Below are 6,188 nucleotides of genomic sequence, written 5' to 3'. Positions count from 1 at the left end.
TCCAACGTATCTATAATTTTTGATTGCTCCATGCTACTTTATCTACTGTTTTGGAATATATTGGGCTTTATTTTCCACTTTCATATTATTTTTGGGACTAACCTATTAACCGGAGGCCCAGCCCAGAATTGCTGTTTTTTTGCCAATTTCAATTTTTCCGAAGAAACGGAATATCAAACGGAGTCCAAACGGAATGAAACCTTCGGGAACGTGAATTTATCACTGAACGTGATCCAGGAGACTTGGACCCTACTCCAAGAAGTGCCAGGGGCGGTCACGAGGGTGGAGGCCCCCTGGGCGTGCCCCCCTACCTCGTGGGCCCCCTGTTGCTCCATCGACGTACTCCTTCCTCCTATAAATACCTACGTACCCCCGACAGATCAGAACAGGAGCCAAAAACCTAATTCCACCGCTGTAACTTTCTGTATCCACGAGATCCCATCTTGGGGCCTGTTCCGGAGCTCCGCCGGAGGGGGCATCTACCACGGAGGGCTTCTACATCAACACCATAGCCCCTCCGATGAAGTGTGAGTAGTTTACTTCAGACCTTCGGGTCCATAGCTAGTAGCTAGATGGCTTCTTCTCTCTTTTTGGATCTCAATACAATCTTCTCCCCCTCTCTTGTGGAGAACTATTCGATGTAATCTTCTTTTTGCGGTGTGTTTGTTGAGACCGATGAATTGTGGGTTTATGATCCAGATTATCTATGGAAAATATTTGAATCTTCTCTGAATTCTTTTATGTATGATTGAGTTATCTTTGCAAGTCTCTTCGAATTATCCTTTTGGTTTGGCCAACTAGATTGGTAGTTCTTGCAATGGGAGAAGTGCTTAGCTTTGGGTTCAATCTTGCGGTGTCCTTACCCAGTGACAGAAAGGGTTGTAAGCCACGTATTGTATTGTTGCCATCGAGGATAACAAGATGGGGTTTTTTATCATATTGCATGAATTTATCCCTCTACATCATGTCATCTTGCTTAAGGCGTTACTCTATTTTTAACTTAATACTCTAGATGCATGCTGGATAGCGGTCGATGAGTGGAGTAATAGTAGTAGATGCAGAATCGTTTCGATCCACTTGTCTCGGACGTGATGCCTGTATACATGATCATTGCCTAGATATGCTCATAACTATGCTCAATTCTGTCAATTGCTCAACAGTAATTTGTTCACCCACCGTAGAATACTTATGCTCTTGAGAGAAGCCACTAGTGAAACCTATGGCCCCCGGGTCTATTCTCATCATATCAATCTCTATCGCTTTATTATTTGCTTTGTTTTTACTTTGCCTTTTACTTTTCACTTTGCATCTATCTATCAAAAATACCAAAAATATCATTTATCATCTCTATCAGATCTCACCCTCGTAAGTGACCGTGAAGGGATTGACAACCCCTAATCGCGTTGGTTGCGAGTAGCTATCGTTTTGTGTAGGTACGAGGGACTTGTGCGTGGTCTCCTACTGGATTGATACCTTGGTTCTCAAAAACTGAGGGAAATACTTACGCTACTTTACTACATCATCCTCTCCTCTTCGGGGAAATCCAACGCAGTGCTCAAGAGGTAGCAAGAAGAATTTCTGGCGCCGTTGCCGGGGAGGCTCACGCAAGCAAGTCAACCATACCAAGTACCCATCACAATCCCTATCTCTCGCATTACATTATTTGCCTCTTGTTTTCCTCTCCCCCACTTCACCCTTGCCGTTTTATTCGCCCTCTCTTTCCCAATCCACTCCTCTCTTTCCCGTTTGCCTTTTTCCCGTTGCCTTTCTGTTTGCTTGTGTGTTGGATTACTTGCTGCCATGGCGCAAGATAATACCAAATTGTGTGATTTCTCGAATACCAATAATAATGATTTCCTTAGTACTTCGATTGCTCCTCTTAATAATGATGAGTCTTGTGAAATCAATACCGCTTTGTTGAATCTTGTTATGAAAGATCAATTCGCCGGCCTTCCTAGTGAAGATGCCGCTACTCATCTAAACAATTTTGTTGATTTGTGTGATATGCAAAAGAAGAAAGATACGGATAAAAATATTGCCAAATTGAAGTTATTTCCGTTTTCACTTAGAGATCGTGCTAAAGTTTGGTTTTCATCTTTGCCTAAAAATAGTATTGATTCTTGGAACAAGTGCAAAGATGCTTTTATCTCTAAGTATTTCCCTCCCGCTAAGATTATCACTCTTAGGAACGATATCATGATTTTTAAACTACATGATCATGGGCATGTTGCCCAATCTTGGGAAAGAATGAAATTAATGCTTCGCAATTGCCCTACTCATGGTTTGAATTTATGGATTATCATACAAATTTTTTATGCCGGATTGAATTTTTCTTCTAGAAATCATTTAGATTCGTCCGCGGGAGGCACGTTTATGAAAATTATGTTAGGAGATGCTACCAAATTGCTTGATAATATTATGGCTAATTATTCTCAATGGCACATCAAAAGATCTTCTAGTAAAAAGGTGCATGCTATAGAAGAAATTAATGTTTTGAGTGAAAAGATGGATGAACTTATGAAGATGTTTGCTCCTAAAAATACTCCTCTTGATCCCAATGATATGCCTTTGTCTACCTTGCTTGAGAATAATAATGAATCTATGGATGTGAATTTTGTTGGTAGGAATAGTTTTGGAAACAACGCGTATAGAGGGAATTTTAATCCTAGGCCTTATCCTAGTAATCCTTCTAATAATTATGGAAATTCCTACAACAACTTTTATGGAAATTTTAATAAGATGCCCTCTGAATTTGAGAGTAGTGTTAAAGAGTTTATGAATTCACAAAAGAATTTTAATGCTTTGCTTGAAGAGAAATTGCTTAAAGTTGATGATTTGACTAGGAACGTTGATAGAATTTCTCTTGAGATTGATTATTTGAAGCTTAGATCTATTCCTCCTAAGCATGATATCAATGAGTCCCTCAAATCCATGAGAATTTCCGTTGATGAGTGCAAGGAAAGAACTGCTAGGATGCGTGCTTCCAAAGATGCCTTTATTAAAGCGTGTTCTTCAAATTCCTATGAAAATCAAGATGAAGATCTAAAAGTTATTGATGTGTCCCCTATTAAATCTTTGTTTTGCAATATGAATCTTGATGAAACTGAATATGATCTTCCTTTACCTAGAAGGCGTTCTAAGAATTCGGAGTTTCTAGATCTTGATAATGAAATTGATGAAAGTGGGATTGAAATAAATAAAAACCTAGATGTTGCTAAACCCACTATTTTGGATCTCAAGGAATTTAATTATGAAAATTGCTCTTTGATTGGTTGTATTTCCTTGTTGCAATCCGTGCTAGATTCTCCACATGCTTATAGTCAAAATAAGGCCTTTACCGAACACATTGTTGGTGCCTTGATGCAATCTTATGAAGAAAAACTTGAGTTGAAAGTTTCTATCCCTAGAAAACTCTATGATGAGTGGGAACCTACTATTAAAATTAAAATTAAAGATTGCGAGTTTCATGATTTGTGCAATTTGGGTGCTAGTGTCTCTACTATTCCCAAAACTTTGTGTGATTTGCTAGATTTCCGTGACTTTGATGATTGCTCTCTAAACTTGCATCTTGCGGATTCCACTATTAAAAAGCCTATGGGAAGAATTAATGATGTTCTTATTGTTGCAAATAGGAATTATGTGCCCGTAGATTTTATCGTTCTTGATATAGATTGCAATCCTTCATGTCCTATTATTCTTGGTAGACCTTTCCTTAGAATGATTGGTGCAATTATTGATATGAAGGAAGGGAATATTAGATTCCAATTTGCCTTAAAGAAGGGAACGGAACACTTCCCTAGAAAGAAAATAAAATTACCATATGAATCTATCATGAGAGCCACTTATGGATTGCCTACCAAAGATGGCAATACCTAGATCTATCCTTGCTTTTATGCCTAGCTAGGGACGTTAAACGATAGCGCTTGTTGGGAGGCAACCCAATTTTTTTTTTGTTTTTTTGTTTTTGTTTATGTTTAGGAATAAATAATCCATCTAGCCTCTTTTTAGATGTGGTTTTATGTTTTAATTAGTGTTTGTGCCAAGTAGAACCTATAGGATAACCTACGACGATAGTTGATTTGATTCTGCTGAAAAACAGAAACTTTGCACGCACGAATATAATTTTGTTAAATCACAGGAACGTGATTTGGCGTTGATTCTTTTTGCTGCTGTTCAATAAACAAATTTTCCAGGACTTCCTGTTTTGGTAGAATTTTTAGAGTTCCAGAAGTTTGCGTTAGTTACAGATTTCTACAGACTTTTCTGTTTTTGACAGATTTTGTTTTGCGTGTGTTGTTTGCTTATTTTGATGAATCTATGGCTAGTAAAAAGTTTATAATCCATAGAGAAGTTGGAATACAGTAGGTTTAACACCAATATAAATAAAGAATGAGTTCATTACAGTACCTTGAAGTAGTCTTTTGTTTTCTTTCACTAACGGAGCTCACGAGATTTCTGTTGAGTTTTGTGTTGTGAAGTTTTCATGTTTTGGGTGAATTCTTTTGGTGGATTATGGAACAAGGAGTGGCAAGAGCCTAAGCTTGGGGATGCCCATGGCACCCCCGAGATAATCCAAGGACACCAAAAAGTCAAAGATTGGGGATGCCCCGGCAGGCATCCCCTCTTTCTTCTACTTCCATCGGTTATTTACTTGGAGCTATATTTTTATTCACCACATGTTATGTGTTTTGCTTGGAGCGTCTTGTATTATTTGCGTCTTTGCTTGTTAGTTTACCACAATCATCCTTGATGTACACACCTTTTGAGAGAGCCATACATGAATTGGAATTTGTTAGAATACTCTATGTGCTTCACTTATATCTTTTGAGCTTGATAGTTTTGCTCTAGTGCTTCACTTATATCTTTTGAGCGTGATAATTTTTGCTCTAGTACTTCACTTATATCTTTTAGAGCATGGTGGTGGATTTGTTTTGAAGAAACTATTGATCTCTCATGCTTCACTTAGATTATTTTGATAGTCGTTAATAGCATGGTAGTTTGCTTAATGTTAATATACTTGGTATTCAAGATATGTGAAACTTTATTTTGAGTGCGTTGAATACTAAGATGAGTTTGATGCTTGATAATTGTTTTGAGATATGGAAGTGATAATATCAAAGTAATGCTAGTTGGGTGATTATTAATTTAAAGAATGCTTGTGTTGAAGTTTGTGATTTCCGTAGCATGCACGTATGGTGAACCACTTTGTGATGAAGTTGGAGCACAGTTTTATTTATTGATTGTCTTCCTTATGAGTGGCGGTCGGGGACGAGCGATGGTCTTTTCCTACCAATCTATCCCCCTAGGAGCATGCGCGTAGTGCTTTGGTTTTTGATGACTTCTAAATTTTTGCAACAAGTGCATGAATTCTTATGATTAATGTTGAGTCCATGGATTATACACACTCCCATCCTTCCACCTTTGCTAGCCTCTCTAATACCGCGCACTTTTCGCCGGTATCATACACCCACCGTATACCTTCCTCAAAACAGCCACCATACCTACCTATCATGGCATTTGCATAGCCATTACGAGATATATTGCCATGCAACTTTCCACCGTTCCGTTTATTATGACACGCTCCATCATTGTCATATTGCTAGCATGATCATGTAGTTAACATTATATTTGTGGCAAGGCCACCGTTCATAATTCTTTCATACATGTCACTCATGATTCATTGCATATCCCGGTACACCGCCGGAGGCATTCATATAGAGTCATACTTTGTTCTAAGTATCGAGTTGTAATTGTTGAGTTGTAAGAAAAATAAAAAGTGTGATGATCATCATTATTAGAGCATTGTCCCAAGTGAGGAAAGGATGATGGAGACTATGATTCCCCCATAAGTCGGGATGAGACTCCGGACAAAAAAAAGGGGCCAAAAAAAGAGAAAGGCCCAAATAAAAAAATGAGAGAAAAAGAGAGAAGGGACAATGCTACTATCCTTTTACCACACTTGTGCTTAAAAGTAGCACCAAGATCTTCATGATAGAGAGTCTCTCATTTTGTCACTTTCATATACTAGTGGGAATTTTTCATTATAGAACTTGGCTTGTATATTCCAATGATGGGCTTCCTCAAAAGTGCCCTAGGTCTTCGTGAGCAAGCAAGTTGGATGCACACCCACTTAGTTTCCTTCGTTGAGATTTCGTATACTTATAGCTCTAGTGCATCCGTTGCATGGC

This window comes from Triticum aestivum, chromosome 6B (genome assembly GCF_018294505.1).
Source record: "Triticum aestivum cultivar Chinese Spring chromosome 6B, IWGSC CS RefSeq v2.1, whole genome shotgun sequence".
NCBI classification, from domain to species: domain Eukaryota; kingdom Viridiplantae; phylum Streptophyta; class Magnoliopsida; order Poales; family Poaceae; genus Triticum; species Triticum aestivum.
This window is presented reverse-complemented; position numbering follows the sequence as displayed.